At 43.5% G+C, this 22,903-nt stretch overlaps 1 protein-coding gene across 1 annotated transcript in view; it reads left to right on the top strand.

Annotated features, from left to right (window-relative positions):
• The first annotated feature begins 1,605 nt into the window (after nucleotides 1-1,605).
• The window catches only part of CHST3 (carbohydrate sulfotransferase 3), a 173,101-nt gene continuing 151,803 nt past the window's right edge, over nucleotides 1,606-22,903 (top strand). Inside the window, exon 1 of the mRNA XM_089677093.1 lies at nucleotides 1,606-2,618. The gene's annotated coding sequence lies outside the window, so the exon portion shown is untranslated. The remainder of the gene's footprint in view (nucleotides 2,619-22,903) is intronic.

Below are 22,903 nucleotides of genomic sequence, written 5' to 3'. Positions count from 1 at the left end.
TGGAAGAATGGTGCCCTGTGGTTTGAGATGGTGGGAAGAATGGTGCCCTGTGGTTGGAGATGGTGAGAAGAATGGTGCCATGTGGTTGAAGATGGTGGGAAGAATGGTGCTCTGTGGTTGGAGATGGTGAGAAGAATGGTGCTCTGTGGTTGGATATGGTGAGAAGAATGGTGCCATGTGGTTGAAGATGGTGAGAAGAATGGTGCCCTGTGGTTGGAGATGGTGAGAAGAATGGTGCCCTGTGGTTGGAGATGGTGGGAAGAATGGCGCTCTGTGGTTGGAGATGTTGAGAAGAATGGTGCCCTGTGGTTGGAGATGGTGAGAAGAATGGTGACCTGTGGTTGGAGATGGTGGGAAGAATGGCGCCCTGTGGTTGGAGATGGTGAGAAGAATGGTGCCCTGTGGTTGGAGATGGTGGGAAGAATGGCGCTCTGTGGTTGGAGATGGTGAGAAGAATGGTGCCTTGTGGTTGGAGATGGTGGGAAGAATGGCGCCCTGTGGTTGGAGATTGTGAGAAGAATGGTGCCCTGTGGTTGGTGATGGTGAGAAGAATGGTGCCCTGTGGTTGGAGATGGTGGGAAGAATGTCGCCCTGTGGTTGGAGATGGTGAGAAGAATGGTGCCCTGTGGTTGGTGATGGTGAGAAGAATGGTGCCTTGTGGTTGGAGATGGTGGGAAGAATGGCGCCCTGTGGTTGGAGATGGTGAGAAGAATGGTGACCTGTGGTTGGAGATGGTGAGAAGAATGGTGACCTGTGGTTGGAGATGGTGAGAAGAATGGTGCCTTGTGGTTGGAGATGGTGGGAAGAATGGCGCCCTGTGGTTGGAGATGGTGGGAAGAATGGCGCCCTGTGGTTGGCGATAGTGGAATGACTAATTCCCCAAAGGCTGGTGAAAGACAAGCAAAGGGCTGCAGTTTATAACAACCGGGCTCCCCCATCCTTCCAGACTTTAGAAGTCTGATGTAGGCAGGCTGTATGGGGCCCCGTGGCGTCTAACAGCAGCTCTGGATGTTGGACAATTTAAGAATGTGTCAATATTTTGGAATTCTATTTATTTGTATATAGATAATCTGTATCTAAACACACCATCAGAGCCCTTCATTTCTCTCCTGTCCCACCACAACCCTTCCTGGCCAGTTCTTTCTCCCAGCCATGATCTCGGGAGACGTTATTAGCGGCTGATCGCTCCAGCACACCGAGTTCGGAGACGCCGTATAACGCATGGACGCCATTTACCGCAGGCAGCGCTCACTTTCCCGGGGTTGGGGCAGAAGTAGATCGGAGATGAGGACACCGCGGTCCCGATCTCAAGTGCCGGGCAGCCCAGCGGAGCAGACTTGGTGCTGCTGAGACAAAGCCAACAGAAGGGTCGTTGTTCGCCGGGCTCCCTGGAGAGGAGGAGGAGGGGAGCGGAGGATGGGGAGGACAGGCAGGGAAGGGGGTGTGGAGGATGGGGAGGACAGGCAGGGTAGGGGGTGTGGAGGATGGGGAGGACAGGGGGTGTGGAGGATGGGGAGGACAGGGAGGGTAGGGGGTGTGGAGGATGGGGAGGACAGGCAGGGATGGGGGTCTAGGCTCCTCCCGATCACACTGATGATGTACTCCAGGCTGAACACTCAGCAAGTTCTCCGCACAACTTCATAGCCGGGGTTCTCAGGGGCTGCGCTGGGGACAGCAGTTCAAAGGCGACAAGAAAGACTTTGAAGTGGAGGTGTCTGATGAAAAGTCCCCCTGTGCCTCGGAACTCCCCCTCCCTTCCCACCACTCCACGTCGTAGAGGACCTCAGTCTGGCATCTGGCTTCCTCTTCTCTTAGGAAGGGGCTTTGGAGGGTTTAGCAGCAGCTGCTGACATGCTGTGGCCAGGCGGGAGGACTGAGGACCACTGAAGAGGTCCAGGGACTGGATAAGGACAAGTTGGAAGAGGAGGTCCAGGGACTGGATGACTTAGGACCAGTAAGAAGATAAAGGGACTGGATGACTTGAGAACCGGTAAGGAGGTCCAGGGACTGGATGACTGAAGACCAGTTGAAGATCAAGGAACTGGATGACTGAGAACCAGTAAGGAGGTCCCGGGACTGGATGACTGAGGTCAAGTGAAAAGATACAGGGACTGGAAGCTACCTATCTAAACTGAGGAGGTCCAGGAACTGGGCAACTAAGAAGAAGTGAGAAGATCCAGGAACCGGATGACTGAGAAGGTCTAGAGACTGGATGACTAAAAACCAATTAAGGTGATCCAGTGGTTGGATGGCTGAGGACCAGTGAGAAGATCCAGGAACTATATGACTGAGGACCAGTGAGAAGATCAAGTGACCATATGAGTGAGGACCAGTGAGAAGATCCAGGGACTATATGACTGAGGACCAGTGAGAAGTTCAAAGGATTGGCTGACAGAGAACCAGTAAGGGGGTCCGGGGGCTGGATGCTGCCTGTCCACAGTGAGGAGGGTTAAGGACTGGATGACTGAAGAGCAGTGAGAAGATCAAGGGATTGGATAACTAAGGACCGGTGAGCAGGTCCAGGGACTGGATGCTGCCTGTCCACAGTGAGAAGATCTAAGGACTGGATGACTAAGAATCAGCGAGGAGATCCAGGGACTGGATGCTGCCTGTGCACAGTGAGTACACGTTTCACTTTTAGCAGGAAGGGGTGAGCTTGGCTTCATCCCATAACAACTTCACAAACTGCTTCCTCCCTGTAATTTGTTCCCAATTGTACTTTAATCCCAGACAGAAGAGTATGGATGCCACAAGCTAGAATTCCATCTTCTTCCTTGCGGCTACTCCTCGGAAAAGAATATATTTAGAGTAAACCCCACTAACATCTTATGTTTTACATGTCATTTTAAAAAGTTTTTTTTTTCATTCTCTTTATTTCATTTTTGTGTTTTATTGCAAGAACCCCCTGGTGATCCTGCCATGAAAGTTCCGCATTGAGATACTTCCTGATTTGGGGTGACACCTTTCTCCCAGTTGGGCTCTGGGTTGTCGTTGTTTCCGTTTCCCTGGTGGAGACTACAGGCAGTCGTGCTGACACATTGCGCAGGAATGGCCAAACATGTCACTGTCAGGAAGCCAGTCCAGAGCTAGGATGTGCAGCCAAGGCTAGAGCAAGTGCATGTTGATAGGAAGTGGCTGAAAGAAGCTGGAGGAGATCAGCAGCATTGATACGCAAAATAAAATAAAAATAAAAATTGCATTTTATGTAAAACTTCCATGGTGATAGTTTATAATACAAAGTGCTTTAGCAATTTCAATGTCATCCAGTTAAGATGAAGTACAAGCCATGATCTACCAATAGTCATCATTTCCTTCCAGAAGTTTTATTGTAGGACCCTTATTTACATTAAGAGCTGTGAACACGTTTTTGCCAGTGTCAGTCTCCAGCTGGCTGTCAGCCCTTCCTGTGCTGGATGATAGATGGGCATTAGACGTGACATGGTGCTGGTCTGACAGCTTCTCATGTCTGGCATCCATTGCCACCGGCAGCTTGATACATGTGACTCTATTACTGGCAGCAGTTATTTCTCAGCAACGTGTGAAACTAGTGCGTGGCTGGCTGTCCTTGGGACCAACAATGAGGGATTACAGTATATCCTATACTCACAGAATTGCTGGTCATAGACAGTTCAGAGTTTGGCCAATTCTTACTGAATCCATCGAAATTCGACATTGCAAAAACCACCTGGCTCAATAAAAAGTCGATTTGAAAAACAACTAAGCCGGATGGAAAATTGTTGGTCAAACAGTGACTGCATCCTATCAGATAAAGTCAATCTTTGGTGGAGCCACTGTACTTAGGCAGCCGCGGGTGCCGAGGCTGCTGAGTATCTGGCAATGGAGATTCCTCCATCATTGCTGCTCAGCGTGGATGGGGAAATCAGCTGATTTTCGAGCCGTGTATAGCTAGCTTAATGTAATTTCAGTTATGACTGTAGGAAGCTTGGTTGCAGCAGTAGGTCATACCTATCTATGGAAGCTTGGTTGCAGCAGTAGGTCATACCTATCTATTGAAGGTTGGTTGCAGCAGTAGGTCATACCTATCTATGGAAGCTTGGTTGCAGCAGTAGGTCATACCTATCTATGGAAGCTTGGTTGCAGCAGTAGGTCATACCTATCTATTGAAGGTTGGTTGCAGCAGTAGGTCATACCTATCTATGGAAGCTTGGTTGCAGCAGTAGGTCATACCTATCTATGGAAGCTTGGTTGCAGCAGTAGGTCATACCTATCTATTGAAGCTTGGTTGCAGCAGAGGGTCATACCTATCTATTGAAGCTTGGTTGCAGCAGTGGGTCATACCTATCTATGGAAGCTTGGTTGCAGCAGTAGGTCATACCTATCTATGGAAGCTTGGTTGCAGCAGAGGGTCATACCTATCTATTGAAGCTTGGTTGCAGCAGTAGGTCATACCTATCTATGGAAGCTTGGTTGCAGCAGAGGGTCATACCTATCTATTGAAGCTTGGTTGCAGCAGAGGGTCATACCTATCTATTGAAGCTTGGTTGCAGCAGAGGGTCATACCTATCTATTTAGGGTCAGTTCACGCTAGGAATCGCAGAGGAAAGCGCTGCGTGCTCTTGTGTGATTCGCTTGTGGTTCTGTGTAGTGCGATATCAAAATGAATGAGCTCAAATTATACTGCATCTCACCAAAAGTAGTCCATGCGCTACATTTGGAAACTTGCTTCAACAGGAGCAAATGGTACTTTTTGCAGGCAAATGTATTGCATTTGTGACCTGCGTTTGCGACCTGCGTTTGGGGTGTCTGTAACTTAACATTGACAGCCGTTGCAGATTGTAACTGCAGTGCATTTTTAACTTGGTGCGTGAAATGCTCATGGAATATGGGTGTCCTGACCTGCGTTCTAGTGTGTACGGATCCCTGTTGTCATGCAAACTGCACATTGCAACATGCAAACAGAGGACACAAAAGCTGTACAATCTCTTTCGGCAAACCATACACTTTACAATCTGATTGTACAACCTCCTTTATCTCTACCAAAACTGTGTAGTGTAACAGTCTGCCTGATTGGTTACAGATTGAATGGGTTGTTTAGGTTCATCACCATATTGCATTGTTTTGGTACTCTAAAGAAGATATTGTATAGTGTATGGCCAGCTTTGGATCTACCAATAATAACAGTATATAGTAAAATGACTTGCATAATTGGATACAAATTAAATAGATTGTATAGGTGCCCTTCAGATAACATAAGTATGGTAAAGGAGATTGTACAATCAGATTGTAACATGTATGGGCAGCAGTAAGCTGGCAGATCTTACAGGCATTATGTGCATACATTACTTTAAGCCTTATCCTTCCACTAGAAAGTTCATGCTGCTTAACCTAGGAATATATTTCGAGATATACCGAGATTGTGCTGAACGCTCGCTCTATGTCCCCTGAAGCAGTAACGTGTCAATGTGAAATGTCTCCTCTAATAGCCAGTCAGGAGTGATGACAGATGTCACTTAGAATTTAAACGGTCAGCCCACCAAAACTGATATTTCACTATCTGTAAGCTGATGGAGTTTAATCGGTCAGCCCATGATCTCCCAGTTCTGGACTCCTGCTGCCTCCTTTTATAGGGTCTCAGTGTCTCTTCTTTAATTTATATTCTGCCCAATGCTATAGGAAAAGTAGGAAGGGTTAAGACTCCACATTGGGTGAGTGAGTGAGCAGAGAACAGAGTCTTGCTATTAACAGGAGCTCTGTATTGAGAGAAATATGGAGACTGCCATCATTGACATTCTCCAGAAAATGCTAGTTTCCTGACTTTTTATGGCTTGAATACTTTTTCATTTACTGACCCAGAACAATCATCTGGACCAAGAAAATCTGAGTGAAGTCACAACTCTTGATCTGCATAATTGTTCCAGGTCAGAAAACATTGAAGTCGACAATTCTGTTTGGTAGCCAGAGAACTGGGATTTTTCAGAGGAAGTGGTCGGCAATGGTGGCCTCCATACGTTCTCGGCTGGCTTTACATGTAAAGATTTCTCTGAACTGAATAGGAGGAATCCATCCTGTCGGTTCCCACATTCAAGCTAAACCGCATGGATGGACGAATTTCCAGCTGCAGGTTACTGTATTGTGACAGCCAGCACCCACGGCTGTCAGAATACTCCAATATTGACAGCATCTGATTGGCTGCAGTCACTGTTCGGCCAACTTTTTTCCACCTGGCTAGTTTGATTTTTCAAAGTTTGTGGAGCTGGGTTGTGTCAGGACACCCGCAAGTTGAATTTAGACCAATAGAGGGAAGGAGATCACTTGAAATCCAAGCCGTGTGCCTAAATACAAGCTGCATGCAGCCAGTTAACAGATGACTCAGTATGACAGTTTATGCTTTATCTTCTGCTGTCTCTTCGTAGTCCTGTTTTGCTGTAGTAAGGTTCAGTTTCACTTGCAGTCAGGGAGTGGCAAAAATAAGTAGTTGAGCTGTGGTTATACCCACCCTCCTTTAAGCTGCATAGGCATGTACGTTAATGCCCCTTATGACCCCTTAAGCTACATAGGCGTGTATACATGTATTGTCCCCCTTAAGCTGCATGGCATGTACATGATGCTTTGCTAATGCTGCAAAAATGGTACCCCTGTCAGGTTCAGTGGGCAATAATTCAAGCAAATGTTGCCTCCCAGCTGCCTGTCAAACACCCTCCATTATTATTATTATATGTTCCTCAAACCTGAGGTCCTCCAGTCTTCTTACAATTATTATTATTATACATGATTTATATAGCGCCAACAGTTTTCTCAGCGCTTTACAATATAAAAGGAGACAATACAGCAACAATACAGTTCAATACAAGATGGTTAGGAAGGCCTGATCCTGGGAGCTTACAATCTAAGAGCCCTATAAAGGGCTGCCACATGTGTAAGTGAACCCTTAGAATATTTTTTGCTTAGTATTGTGATTTCTGGATCACTGTGCACTATATGTGAGTAGTAAAACCGCTACCTTGTATCAGAGCCAGGCTTTGGATATAAGAACAAAGGTTGCAGATCAGTGGGACGTGGCACTGCATGTTTTACACGTCTCATTTGTTTAACGGGAATGTTACCATCCAACTATCTGGGTAATGCTTTATTCTTCAACCCATACCACTGATACACTGTATCCTGTCCTTTATCCTTTGGAAATAGACAGGAGCTTCCATCCATGTTGTGCAGTATGTCACAACTTTAGTCCCCTTTGTCATTAGACAACCATATTACCATGATTCATAACCGATCTTGCATAATTCATTTAAGTATGATAGTCATTTTGGAAGCGGGTAAGTTAATACAGCATTTTAGAGCCTGTCTCAATAATGCACATGGAGGGGGCTAATTGCTGAGTAATTGACTCCACACGCTAAGCTAAGAAGAGATTTTCTCAATGTACCACGGAGCAGTCTGGGCATGAATGGAGCTCGGGGGCTCGGGGATGTTTGTTGAGCATTAAAGCCCTATGTGAACTCCTTGCATTTACTTCAAACATGCCAAAAGGAAAAAGCAACTTCAAAGCAACAAGAAGCAAAGTCGGGATGGCTTATGGTTCCTTTGTGAGTGCATCCATGTGTCTGCAAGATTCACAGAAGAGCAGAAGCTCAACTAAAATAACCCTAGACTGCTGTTTGTAACCACAGAAAACATATATTAGTGCGCAGCATGTGTTCAGTTGCTGTGCTCCTCTGAAAGTTATTGTCATGAAACAAATGACAGACAAGTGCTCTATTAACTGCTGAGTCGATGTGAAAAACCACCAGATTGTGAAGATAAAAACATCACTGAATGACGCAGAAGAATAAAATTGCACTTAACAATAAAGTGGCTGGACTCTAATGAAAGGGTAAGGGTCCCTAAACATGTTAGTGGAGGATCTCTATTTACCCAGGGTACAAGTTCAATCCCCTCCTGCAATATTTAGGGAACATCCTTGTACTGTATATGGTCACCCCATGGTTTCCACAGTGTTCACTCCAGATTAGCCTTTCTCAACCAGGAAGGAACCTTTAAACCTTTGAAATAACATTTTGGGCTCAAGGAACCCCTTCTAATAATTACTATATCTACAGCTCATGTAACATTAGTATGATAGTCACTGGAAAGTATGCTCCTTACACTGATGGTCATTGTGAAGAACCCAACTCTACATATAGCCAAAAAGCTAATTGATGTGAGTGGTTATTCATATGGGAGACAGAAGTTGCTCATTGATCAAGGAACCTCTTGCGACCTCTGGAGCAGGGTTTCTCAACCAGAGTTCCTTGGAACCCTAGGCATCCTTCAGAGGATGCTAGGGGTTCCTTGAGCACTGAGCAATTTTTTCCTGTCAGATATGTTCCCACTGACACCACTGATCGTTTTAGCTATTTGTGAGGAGGTAGTCCTTCCCAATGTTCACAAAAGTAAAGAGAATTCTTCCCACTGACCGTCACACATTTTAATGCTTTCACTGTGTTTGAAAGGTTGGGAAAGCCTGCTCCGGAGGAATGCTAATGGTCCATGGAACCCTGGTGGAGAAAGGCTGCTCTGGAGGAACCCTTCTGGTCTATGGCAGTGTCTCTCAACCTTTGTTCAGTCAAAGCACCCTTTAAAATTATAGACAGTCCTAAGGCACTCTTTAAAATTATGGACAGTCCTGAGGTACTCTTTAAAATTATGGACAGTCTTGAAGCACCCCATTCTAAATTATGAGAAACTATTCTATTAGTTTTATATAACACAGCAACATCCACACATGTAGGACACCCAGCATTAGAGGTAATTTATTCTTCCAAAGAAAATACTCTCTTGCACACTGGTGCTGAGTAGTATTCCAGTGTTTCTCTTCTCCCTCAGTTTTTCTCCATCACTGAGCTAATGTACCCCAGCAATGATGGAGAGGGGCAAGTGGGGGTCAAACTAGGATGCTGTGCAGGCAGCTGATATCCTCCTTATCAACTGATGATGTCATTGGTTGTCAGGATGCCGGCGGCTAGAAGGTCGTAGTGGTTCACAATGAAAACCTGTGGCTTTGTGTAACTAAAAGGCAGGCTTGTTCCACCCACTGGCTTGTAAACAAGTTTTGGGCAATTTTTAGAAATTTTGCCAAGGCACCCCTGAAGAAACCTCAAGGCACCCCAGGGTGCCTGGGCACCCTGGTTGAGAAAGACTGATCTATGGAACCCTGGTTAAGAAAGGCTGCTCAGGTACCATCCTTGCTCACATCACTCCTGATGTTCGCTTCCTAACAAAAGTATCTTCAGAATCTGATGGTGTGACCTGGTGTTTCATTGGAGGTGTTTGTCCCTGGTGAAAAGTCCTGATCAAGTCACTCTATTGGAAATGCAATTTTATTCTATTATTGATTTATTAAAAAGGTGTTTTTATCTGCATGGCCCAAGAAGCTCGTTTTGTGTTTCTGTTTGGCATATTATATATGGCCCTTGGATATATAAAGAGCTTGCATAGGCCAGCAGATTACGTTTTGAAGAGAAGACCACTGGAAGTTTTACTTACCTGCTATAAACAACATACCCTAAAAAAATATAAATAATATAAAAATGATACATACACAGTATATACAGATACTGTATATGTGTGTGTGTATATATATATATATATATATACCGTATATACTCGAGTATAAGCCGAGTTTTTCAGCACATTTTTTGTGCTGAAAAACGGCCCCCTCGGCTTATACTCGAGTCAACGTCTGCAGGTGTGAGCGGGATGACATGCCGTCCCTGTCATCTGGACACACCCCCGGAATCAATCCTTACCTGTGATTGGCCGTCGGAACTGTAGCTCAGGAGAGGCACACAGGCGCCCAATCACCGGCGAGGAGGTGGAGCTTGGAGAGGAGGAGCCGAGCGGCACCGCGAAGATCGAGCGAGTGAAGAGGAGGAGAGCGGCCGGAGAAGGAAGACATCTGACCGGTAAGTGTGTACCATGGGAGAGGGAGGGAGTGAGCGAGCCCAGGCTGGAGCAGGGGTCAGCAAGGTAAGTATCATTCCTCCCCCCACTGACACCAACGATGGGGCACTATTCCTCCCCCCACTGACACCAACGATGGGGCACTATTCCTCCCCCCACTGACACCAACGATGGGGCACTATTCCTCCCCCCACTGACACCACCGGCTTATACTCGAGTCAATAGTTTTTCCCAGTTTTTTGTGGTAAAATTAGGTACCTCAGCTTATATTCGGGTCGGCTTATACTCGAGTATATACGGTATATATAATACAGTATAATAAATTAAATAAATAAATAGGTTAAAGTGACCGGTATAGCTAATTTATCAGACATTGCTGAAGAATGTGTCTTTAGGGTTCATTTATCCAAGAAACTGAGAATGTTGCCACTAATAAAGCTATGATCAGTTTAGTTACACAATCAATTGAACAAAAAAGGATTTTGGATTTTGGTGATTGGACATTTGAAGTGGATGCGGATTTACCTTTTTCATTAAGTTAAATGATTCAGTAAGCCAATATTACATGTAAATTCATCTGCTAAGGTGCACAACACTCAGTGTTGATTTTTACAGCTTGACATTTCCAGGTTCGCACCCAACTGTCCATTACGGGTGGAAAAAAAAGCAAATTTTTCCATGTTTGCCCATGAGCCAATCTTTAGGCTGTTTAAACAGAGTCTGCATTTTCTTATATGTCACTTGATCTCCTAAATCTGTAATAGCTGGTCAGTTTTTTTTTTTGGCTGATATTCTGTAGATCTCTAGCCAATGTACTGCCGCAGCCAGTACAGCATATTTATAGTACTGGCAGATATACTTTAACTTCCATCAGTTTTAGAAGAGAAAGGGTTACTCAGATTTAGCACATCAGGCTGGCACTCAAATGTGGAGTCACACTGTGTATCTATCTTGGCAATGTAACACATAGGTGTAAGATAACGCCCTCCTATGTGTGCTAATATTCATTATCACTTGGCTGTGATTAATAGGTTGACGTCATTACAGCTGGAAGTAATTTGGCAATGTATTTTAAATTCACGCTACTGTAACATATATATAGCAGAGGTACATCAAGTCTTCAGGCACTCTTCCAGTTAAGGCCACATTCACACTGGGAGTTTGGCGATCCTAGCGTTTGGGAATAGGGGGCGGCCTGTAAAACTCTATGAGAGGCTGAAAGTTGCTGCAGCTGGACAGTGCTGGACGGTGCACTGAGTAGTATTACCATTTTGGGGAGTATGCACCCAGGAACAAATGCCTGCAATGCAAGCAGTCTTTGCTTTTCGGAGGGCTGTAGAATAGTGGCTGCCAAGCATTCAAGAGGCAAGACTTTTTTTGACAGCTGAATGGGAATTTTGTATCAAATACCATGAATGTGGTGCAGCCTCATTTGCTTTGGTCTCATTTGGCCAAACGTGGCAGGCATGATACTTTTTGCCACGAAGCAACGCATTCATGTGTACAGCCCTGAGTGTCTGCATGCTGTCTTTTAGGTGGACAGTTTGCAGGTGGTAAAGCTGTGGCTCGGTGGCCTGTTTCTACCGACCCTTCAGCTGACCGTGTGAATGAGGACCAAGTGAAGAAGATTTACAGCCTGAGACCGTATGGTGAGAGTGAACACATAAATAAAACAGGGGGGGTAGAGCAGAAAGAGGAAACATGAAGGATAAAATAAATGAGTGTTTTTTCTAGCAAAGGGGTTCCTTGGGACATGAACACCGCTCCGAGGGAAAGAAGTCCAGGAAACAAATGACTTTGTGATGAAGCTTTTAACACTTAATTTGTAAACCTAAACATTGGCGTTCATTGATACATTCCATGAAACTTGATACATACAGCTTGTCAGTAATCTGGGCACAAAAAGGCCGTAAGTAGAGCCAGAGACAGGGAATGGGGTTGGCTGATATAATGCATGGAAGTGGGTGGTAGTGGCTTGTGTGTGAGGCCATTCATAGTGCAGCCTGGGGTGGGATATGAACTTGCATTGGGGCCTGTTTAATCCCTGAACATTTAGTTGGTATTCTCCTGATGATTGCAGGAGTGAGCTCTGTGTAGCAATGATTAGCCGCTCTTCTTTCAGTATTAGAGGAGTGCCAATTGGAGGATCAAATATCCTCTACTTCTTCTTTCTCAACTGGAACTGCTATTCATCTTTATTTATATGTGAAGCACATATCTACGTTTCTGTACAGATTGCTTAAAGCTGAACTATGGGCTACAAGGGTTAAAGCCCAACTCTAGGAATTTAAAAAAAATCTACCCCCCTACTGCAAGAGTTAAATGCCTGTTATTGTTTTATTTCAGGTACTTATATAGCGCTGTCAATTTATGCAGTGCTTTACATATATATTGTACATTCACATCAGTCCCTAACCCTCAAGGGGTGTACAATCTAAGGTCCCTAACTTACATTCATACATACACATACTAGGACCAAGGGTTAAATGCCTGTTATTATTTTATTTCAGGTACTTATATAGCTCCATCAATTTATGCAGTGCTTTAGATATATATTGTACATTCACGTCAGTCCCTAACCTTCATTCTAGGATCTCTAACTTACATTCATATACTAGGGCCAATTTAGACAGGATCCAGTTAACCTACCAGCATGTATTTGGAGTGTGGGAGGAAATCCACGCAGGCACAGAGAGAACATGCAAACTCCAGGCAGGTGGTGCCGTAGTTGGAATTTGAACTAACAACCCTGTCAGGTAGAAATACTAACCATTTGGCCACTGTGCTGCCCCATGTCTAGGGCTGCATGAATAAGATGTAAATATTTACTGTACTCCTCGCTCCAGTAGGGTTCCTTCAGCACTGTGACCAATCCTCCATATTCTGCGACTGACTCCCATCACATTCAAGTCTCCTCAGCGTACAATACAGGGTTAATGCCACTGTACTGTACGCAGTGATGTTGAGGCTCCACCCACAGGCCAGACCTTGGGGCAGAGGAGGAGAATGCCTGAGCCAGCCTGAGTGGGGGTGTAAGGTAAGTAATCCTGTCTGTAATTTAACCCCTAGACATAATGGTGGATTTTTTAGGCTAGGTTCACACTGTCGCCATCCAATTGTGATCCAACTTTCAGTGCAATTATGTAGTGTAACTTCAATGCAACCTGGATAAAGTTTGTATATTCTATGGAATCGCACCAAAGTAGTACAGGAACCTTTTCCAAAATCGCAGCATACTGGATAGCATTGAGAGGAACAGGCACCATTAAAAACAATGTGATTTCCATTTTCTTGCAATTCTCTGTCTCAAGTTGCATCTGAAATCACACTATTGTGAAGGGAGCCTAACAATTCCTGGAGTTGCGCTTTAAATGCTCATTATTTGTAGGGGATATAGGTAGAGGCAGTAGTACTTACCTTATTTCCTTGTTCCAGCAGGCTCTGGTGCTGTCCTCTTCTCCCTGAAGCTCCAGCTTGTGGGTGGTCCCTCAGGTCCATCCCATACAATGCAGGGCTATTAAGCCTTGAGCGGCAGAGAGAGAACGCTGCAGTGATCCAGCTGCACAGATAGAGGGAGCCTGCTGGAGTGCAGAACAAGGTGAGTATTTCTCCGCACCCCTACTCTCCACCGCAAAGGTGTATTTGGCTGTAGACTGGAGTTTAGCTTTAAAGCAAACCTTCTTTCCGCAGAGGGACTCCTAACTCCCATCCTCCACCTCTAGGCTGTTATTTTTTATCTGGTGCTGCAGTTCTAACCTAGGCAAGAATGATGGGCCCTGCTCCTGCGGAACAATGGGGATATCCCAGGAGGTTGCAGGAGCAAATACAAAAAGTGTCTGGAGGGCAGAGCTGGAAGCGTACATCGGGGGATGGCTGCCTGCGCCTGGAAGAGACAAAGATGGCCTGTGGCAGCAGAACAGAAGATCTCCGCAAGACAACACTCAATTCACTGGGCAGGTGAGTTCTTGAGGAGAAGAGGAGAACCCATCATAACAGGTAAGAGTGAGAAAAAAACAAGGGGGAGTGAAGTTAGATCTGAACCCTCAATGGATTACTTTTAGTTTGCTAAAACACTGAATATTGTAAACAATTGCCAGTTAAATGTGTGCCTAACTATGTGTAATGTGTATAAAGTGTGCTAATTTTACTAACAGATCTCTAAGTTTCTCATCCCTGCTTTGCAGGGATGAGAAACACAGAGATCATTCCCTGTGTATAGAGCTCTGTGTTGAATGTCAACACAGAGCTCTGGGCTGTGATTGTACACCGCCGAGCAGCAGGTCCTGGCTGTGAATCATGGGCTTGGACTCGCTAGCAGGCTCCGCTGTGTGCGTGTGCTGGCCAATACCCAGAAATAGATAAGGACCTACAGGTACGTCGCTTTGCCTACAGTGGCTGCCTGCCTGCTGTACATTGTGGGCAGTCATTAAGTGGTTAAAGAAGAAAGGCAGGATGTAATAAAACAAACATACATACTCATCTACATGACTGCAGCGTCAATCTAATGCTGGAGCTGTCCCCCACCGGTTCTAAGACCGAGAACCGAGAGATCACTTGACTGCTGATAGCTCAGTTCTCAGTCTTCAGTGAGCAGAGAGCGGTGACTGTTAGTCATTGATCTCTGCTCTGACCCTTCAGCCCTCACTAAAGCACTGGGCTGGGGAGAGGGCGGGTGTGACTGACTCAGGCTCTCAATGCCCCCAAGCTTTGGCCATACTTCTCCTTTAATAAGAAACAGGCCACCCTTGTTAACAGCATATATTAGGGGTGTAAAATAAGATATGTCCACCAATGTTTTTGGGGATCATGTTAAACATAATAGACTCAATTCACAAAGCTCTAGCACAAGGCTAAAATCTGTAGTTTATCCATGTGACTGTAATTGTAAACTCTTGTTGGAGTAAGCTAAAAAGTCTCTCCAATTTTTAAAAAAAGGGATACTTACACTGGTGTTTTAGGGAGGTGGACTGAGCCTATTGTTGGCTTTCATTAGATGTGCACCATTGCTGAGTGCCAAACAAAAAGGTCACTAATAGGCCAGCGAGTTGGTAGGCGCCATGAAAATTTGGTCATGGACTCCCTGTGATCTGTAGTTACGCTTCTGCTTTCAACTGTTGTTTATGCAGTCTGGAAAGCATGAAAATTGTCACATTTTGTACAGAACCACCTGTTCTTTAGTTCACCATGTGATGAAAGTTGTCTTACAAATGCAGTGATTTGTACTGAATTACTAGCAATGGCAGCCCAGGATTTAAGTCTGTGTATTTCTGATGAGAACAGAAGACGGAAAGCCGCGCTGACAGTTATCATTTAGAAAAGAAGTATACGAAGAACATCGCCCCGAGCACAGAATTGATCTTGACAAATGTCCCTGCTCTAATCTAAGGGGTAGATGGTAATCAAATCTACTTTCTGTGAAGTCTGGAGAAAAATAAATTGCTGTTATTTTACCTCCTTATAAGGCCGCAGAGCTGCGGTTTTTATCAGCACATTTTGCTGGTCATTTGTCATTGCCATACAGAATTTCCTCTCTCTATCTAGAATACCAGGAAATACTTTCCAAAACAGCCTTTCTCAGCCTTTTTAACACAGCGGAACCCTTAAAATAACTTTCTGGGTTCAGGGAACTCCTGCTAATAATTACTAAGGGGTTCATTTACTAAATGCAAATTTACTGTTCGCTTTGCAAGGGAATTTTTCCCAGAGCTTAGTGATTGTGGTGAAGCTCTGTTGGCTTCCATTATCTAGTCTTGTGCAAGCAAAATTCCTTCCAAATGGTTGGGCATTCTACTGTACACAAAGTGAATTTACACCACATTCACTCTCTGGGGAAAATTCCCTTGTGATCAGCCTATTTGTCTTTAGTAAATCAATCTATATATGTACAGCTCATGGTACTTTAGTGTGATGATCACAGAAGAATACTCCATACATTTGTGGTCAGAATCACACCCTAATGGTAGCCATACTTGCTTCGCTAAATAATCAATTTATTTTCTGATCAATCTCTTCTGATAGGATTAATTGATCTATAGTCAACAACTCATTTGACTGATATGCCGCACATAGAGAAGTGGATTTGACAGTCATAATTTCTGATACTAAGTTATGTATGGTATTTCTGTTTCCAGCATGTAGTCTCATAATCTGGTCGCTCAAAATACATATTCGTAAAGAAAGTATCTCAGTGCTGTTGATCAATGCTAAATGAATGATAATTTTCCACCCTGTGTGATCTGCTCAGTTTGATCAAACCCAAGCAAAATCAAGCCTAACTTGATTGGAAGGGAAGTTATGGCTATTTGTTTGTGCATTCGATCGCTTTGATCGATCACACATTGACCAGGTAATAACATTGAAGAGTGTGGCCACTATTACATATAGCTAAAAGATCATTGTTTTTAGTGGTCATCTATCTGACAGGCAAAAGTTGCTCATTGCTCAGGGAAACCCTCGCAACCTCTGGAGGAACCTTAGGGCTTCATGGAGCCTTGGTTGAGAAAGGCTACTCCAAACAGTCCTTTCTTAGTGATATAAACATGATCATACGTAACCTTTGCATTTAATTGCAGTGTAGCTATTCCAAACCTTTGACCTTTGATCTGTTTTTAATATTGAGAAGGACCATGTGCGTTCAGGGGGGATCCCTTTATAAGATGATGGCCTATAGGTAATGAGGAAAAAGCAATATGCAGGGAGCTGTAAACCAGAGAACCTATTAGAGTTGGATTTAGGATAGGATGGAGGCTTATCGCTTTCCTTATTTTGAGTGGGTGGTTCCATGTACCCTGAAAAGTTATATTTAAAGCAAAACTATAACAGGACTTGGGCCATCTTTTTTAAAAGTTTTTATATAGGTTATTTTTTATTTGTTTACTGCATACATATTTATGTTTAAGAAAATAAGCATTTAGGGCCAGTTCATATTCCAGTGTGATTTCATTTGAATGGGCTGAAATCTCACTGGACCGCACCAAAAGTAGTGCATGCACTACTTTTCAAAAACGCACTGCACCATATTGTATGGTAGTGCGGTACCATGTGATCCAGTGCAGGCCAATGCACTGCAGTAACTATCTGGGTTTGGGGTGTCATTAGGAATACATTGACACCTGCAGCAGATCGCACACCCAGTGTGTTTTGAAAGCATTGTAGGAAACGCGCTCAGACACTGCACTGCATTCTTGTGTGAATGAGCCCTTAAAGTAATTGTGAACTCCAAGGTTTAGTTATCATAAGCAGCAAAGGTGCAGTAAAAACAAGCCATTGATTTGCAGTTTCACTACACCCCAATCACCTACCTACAAAACAACATGGTAGTCACTCAGGTCTGTTTACATTGCCATGGCTGGGGTGCTTCACAGTGTGGCAAATTAAACTTGGCATATCACGTGTGGCAGACAGTGCCACTTGCCAAAAACATCCATTGAAGTTGTTTCCTTTTTCTGCTCACCTCATTCATAATTCATGTGAAAAGGTTGTATCGGACCACCAACCTAGCGGCAGACCATTGTATCTCTTTGTGGTTAGCCTGAGGGCTATAGTTGAAGAGAACAGGGGGTGGATAGTGAGAGGAGCCTGGTATGGTGACCTCATTCACCTTCTTCTATGCCTCAGATCTTCTATTCATCATAGTTTAAAGACCCTTCTCTATAGTGATGGACTCCAAATGCCTGTGGGAAATCTCTAATCCCAGTCACCAAATCTGGAAGAAGACAGGACCTGGATGTACACAATTGAGGAATTGTACAAAATATATGGTTTATTTAACTGACCTCTCAGTGTATAGAGAGAAGAGGGTCTTGTTTGCACATAGTCCCAAAGTAAAGTAGGAAATTGATCATAAAAATCTTTACATGTTCCACACCTGTGGGGTCTATAAAGATTGTTCATGATTATGAAAAAATCTGTATACCCAAACAGTGCCTGCAGATGAACAGAGCCACCAAAAATTGGCCAAAATTAAGGCATTGTATGACCAGCTTTAGGGAGTAAACACCCAGACATAAAAAGGGGTGCTCTGCGCATGTCTGCATGAGGCATACTGCAGGCATAAGTACTGACATGAGAAGTGATGAGATCATTAGTCTCTTTCACTTTACACTTTTGATTGCACTGAGGTGCCGCTATTGTTACCATTAACTTTGTTCTTAATGAAATATCTTTTATCCTTTTATTTTATTTATTTTACTTTTTATCCTATTTTCTTTCTGGACTGGATATTGACTATCCTTGTATGCATAAACATATATACAGCTTTGAATGGTCTGCTTACAGAACTTTAGTGCTTTGCTTGTCCATTCTATATTAGTCTGCTCACAGATAACATGCTGGCGCCAGGGACCCCAATACCGGTGAAGAACTGGCGTGGGTGAGGACAGCTCTGGATCCTTGAACAGGGGAGTATTTGTTTATTAAAAGTTAACAGCTACAGTTTTTGTAACTGCTGACTGAAGCTCCTCTACATAATAGAAGTCAAGGGGGACCAGTAGATAAGAAAAAACTGTGCACCTTTGTAAAATGTTCATGCATTTTATGGCCATAGCTGTAGGCCATTTGGGCCTCACTGGAAGACTGGCAGAAAAACTTCCAGTTAACAATCCTAACTTCCTGTCTTTTTGCTAGGATGTGAAAACCATTAGTTTTCATTCCTATAATGCTGGGAAAGAGCATCCAATGTTTTCCACATCCTAGCAACAAGGCAGGGCATGGGGATTCCTAACTGGGAGATATTTAGCTAGGCTTCCAGGGTGATCCAAATGGCCTACAGGTATGGCAAAAAAAATGATTGAACATTTTACAAAGTTGCCCGGTGTTTTAGGATCTACCTGGGGCCCTTGACTACATAGGCTGAACTTAGCTTTTAACTGCTGTAGAGAAATGTTGGGTCACCAAGGTGGTGGTGCTATCTGCCATGGCTGTGTAAACCCCAGGACTAGCTGAACAGAATTGCTAATACTTTAGGATAAATTAGGTCTGATGTACATATTTCTGCTTTGTATTTTATCTGTTTTACTGGCCAGCACATAAATGTCTGGTGGCTCCCTCTGACTTCCAGGTGGTCAAATATACATCAAATTTGGTTAGGTAAGAACGATTCAGTCATTTGGTGCCAGAAGACTAAACCATACTGAAGAGAAGTCAAACCCATGAAGAATGTTCACATATGAAGAAAGATGTATTGGTTCTGGTCACTTAGAATCTAATCTTTGGCAGTCATGTATCATTCAGCTGTTGTAGCCATCCTTACCACATGCACATGGTGATTACTGTCAGAATAGGCATAACGTATCTTCATTTTTGACACACTCACCCATTGAGCATGTAAAAGACAAATGTGGACATCTGGAGATAAGAAAGAGTGCAGTAACAGTCTAAGAGATCAGATGGCTGCACATTGCTTTTACAGTATGGAAGCACAAGTCAAAGAGCTGAATAATCGTCTGTAAATGAAGGCGTACGTTCGATCACAAGCTGTTTCAGACACCTATTGCTTGTGTTACATCCTGCTAGTCTTCACATACAGCTTGTGTTTAAAAGCACTCCGCGTAACAAGGAAAAAACTGTTTAAAACTATCAAGTTACTTTTTCATGTCAAAAAGAATGAAGTTTTTATGTCTCAAGTTTCCAGATGTGAGGAGGACTGTTTCCTTTCTCACATCAGATTTCACATCCCAGATGTGGATGATTTCCTCCTTTCCATATTTATTCACTACAGATCCAAGCAGTGTTTTGGGTAGTAAATCGGTAATATTAACGTTAGCCATCTCCAGGCTATGATCTGCAATGCCAAGAGTGATGTACTATGGATATTGTTGGCAGCAGGAACCTCTGGCATTGGAGCTGCACTACATCTCTGAAACATCTGGACCTGAAGTATGTAGGCCACGTAATGCTGAAAATTAGCCATACTTAATTACGTATTAATAACACACCCACAGCTATTTATTCAAGGTAATTTTCTTCCACTCCGAGCGGTATGTTGTAGATTGCTGTGTGTTGTTTCATAATTGCCTCATTAAATGGCGAAGAAGTGACTGTCATAGCTTTACACTTCATTGCTTGTTCTGTATGCAAAAGACATAATCAAGCAAATTTCCAATGTGACATGTCCCCGTAACCGAGCCAAATATGTGTATAGGGAATAATATGCTGGCTGAGGCTTGTGCCTTTTAATCAGTTTCAACAAACATTTCAAGCTGTTTTTCTGTATTGTCTTGAAAATTATAACATCATGTAAGTACACAAAAACTAAAGTCAGTTTTGTTATTAGAAAAAAAAAAATTTCTGTGATTTTGTATGAAGGGGAAAGCAAAATTAGACAAAGACCACCATAAAAACGGTATTGACAGGTTCATTCAACATAAAAATTATATTTCACTTTTTTGTTGCTCTGAACAAGAGAAATCAATAGATTCCCCCATCCATGTTAAACGGCATTGATGGGTGAGTACTTACTTTTTATATTCTGTACTCTACTTTGTATGGCTTTGTCTTAATACTCAATAAATATTTCATTGACAAAAAAACAGCTTTGATGGATGAATCTCCTGCTGCTGGCTATTGTATTCTGAAAGTCGGCACCCATGGCTGTCAGAAAACCTGAACAATGACTGTAGATGATAGGGTGAAGTCATGGTTTGGCTGACAATTTTCTCAGTTAAAGTTTGTAGAGCCGGGGGATGTCAGCAGGGCCACTCACCGCCCTGAATTTCAGCCAATTCAAATAAATTGAATGGTTAATGGCAATACACAAACCCATGGGAAAAGTAGAACTGCTATTAAGGGTCACAGCACATCGATCATGCATTGTTTTATCATAATTACTGTAGCTGTGTGACATAAAGGCAAGATCTGCTACAATCCAACCCATTTAAAGGTTCCCAGAGGCATCAGATGACCAATATTGATCTCCGATGCTGCTGTTTGGGTTAGGTTCAAAAACTTGCTCTGGTTGCTTTAGTATCCTCTCAAGGTTAGTGGTGTTGGAAGCATCTACCTGTATTGCTTACCATCCCCTCTTCTTTCTTGATTAACATAAATTTACCAGGCTGGCACAGTAGAGCTATCAGCAGTGCTCTGCACCGAATGTTAGAAAATTAACCTTGTGCATTCAGATTGTGTCTGCAGGTCTGCTCATAGACATCAGATTCTGGTCCCACTCTCCAACCTTAAAGGAGAAGTAGAGCTAAAGCTTTTTTAGTGCTATTTCTCCTGTGGGTCACAGGAGTACACTGTGTTCTGCACTCCTGTGACTTAAAGCCTGCTGTCAGCTATTGTCACTCAGCTGGTCCAGACTCTGGAGGGATCCCAACTTTAATGCCGGGATCCACCCAGATGCCTGGACTGGCAGCTGGCTCAGCCTCTCAGTGAGTTGCTAAGACACTGAGCCAACTGCTTGTGCCCCCTCCACAGCTCAGCACCCTAGTGAATGCTGGAGGGGCAGAGCGTAGACACGGTGACTGGCAGTCACCTGCTTTCTGGTCACTGAAGACCAAGAACTGAGCAATCAGTGGTCTTCGATTGCTCAGTTCTTGATGTAGAGGCGTTGGGGGGCAAACGCAGCATTGGATCAATGCTGCATCCACCTAGGTCAGTGTTTCTCAACTCCAGTCCTCATGGACCCCCAACAGGTCATGTTTTCAGGATTTCCATTATTTTGCACAGGTGATTTGATGAGTTTCACTGCCTTAGTAATTACCACAGCTGTTTCATCTGAGGGAAATCCTGAGAACATGACCTGTTGGGGGTCCATGAGGACTGGAGTTGAGAAACACTGACCTAGGTGAATATGATTGTTTGTTTTTCATCCTGAACTCCTCTATTAACTGCATTCCTGCCGCCCTATAGCAGATATACTGCTACAGGGTGGCAGGGGTGCGTAAAATCATATATATATATATATATATATATATATATATATATATATATATATACAGTTGTGTTCAAAATAATAGCAATGTGTTGAAAAACACACAAATGCATTGGGAAGACTACACATTCTATTCCAAATCAAAACATGAAGAAAAATATATCAAATTTGTGTTGTTCCTCTAAAAAAATTTAAGAAAAGTAAATATTAGACTGACTGTTCAAAAAAATAAAGAAATATCCTCCTGCGCTTAAAATGGGGCCCTAACCCTAAAAGCTGCTGACACTTACCTTATAGCTATTAGGTGAAGTGACTAATTAATACAAAAAGTGTAGCGCTAAATAAATATACAATAAAAAGTATATTAAATAATGAACAATATAGTGACACACTCAATCCCCTTAAAAACACACAAAAAAGGGGATAACACACAAATTGTGCAACACGTGACTTCCCACTAAGAGAATATAACAAGTGCAAGTGGTAAATACTCCAATAGTGACTCACACAAAAATGCAACAGTGACTCTCACAAAAATAATATAAACCTCAAAAACAGTCCACGCACAGTGCATATATATACACTATATATAATCCGATGAAAGTTCTCCAATTCAACTGTCATGCAATTGACTGTGTATAATCCGTGATCAATCCTCCAGTGACCTGAGTGGCCTCTCACCTCCTTATCTCGACCCCACAGGGTCAGCTCGATCACATTCCACACAGGCTCCCCTCAAGGAAATGAATGCTTCTCATTCCAAGCCTCCATACAGCGCAGTAAGACACTCCCCGGATCATAGATAGACAAAAAAAAGCTTCCATAGTGTAATCTGTTTTTATTTAAACATATATAATATAGATTGCCCACTCACATGTAAATCCTTCTTGTGCACAGCTCCGTATCACCTCATGTTAGAGGTGTACTCCATGGGTATCCAAAGGTGTTCCAATATGGCCCCCACGCCGGAAGTGACGTCACCGCGCACCCGGAAATACCTCCTCGCGTACCGACGCGTTGCGTCACATTATCACGTGACTTCCTCAGGGTATCAAGCATTTGCAATCATTTTAGCTGAGCAGCCTATCATTTTCTGCACTTCTTTATATGTTTTCCCCTCTCCAATCA

The sequence above is a fragment of the Staurois parvus genome, unplaced genomic scaffold (genome assembly GCF_062004578.1).
Source record: "Staurois parvus isolate SC_StPar_1 unplaced genomic scaffold, SC_StPar_1.0 ptg000177l, whole genome shotgun sequence".
Lineage (NCBI taxonomy): Eukaryota > Metazoa > Chordata > Amphibia > Anura > Ranidae > Staurois > Staurois parvus.
The sequence above is the reverse complement of the archived record's forward strand: the minus strand, read 5'-3'. Positions and strand labels throughout refer to the sequence as shown.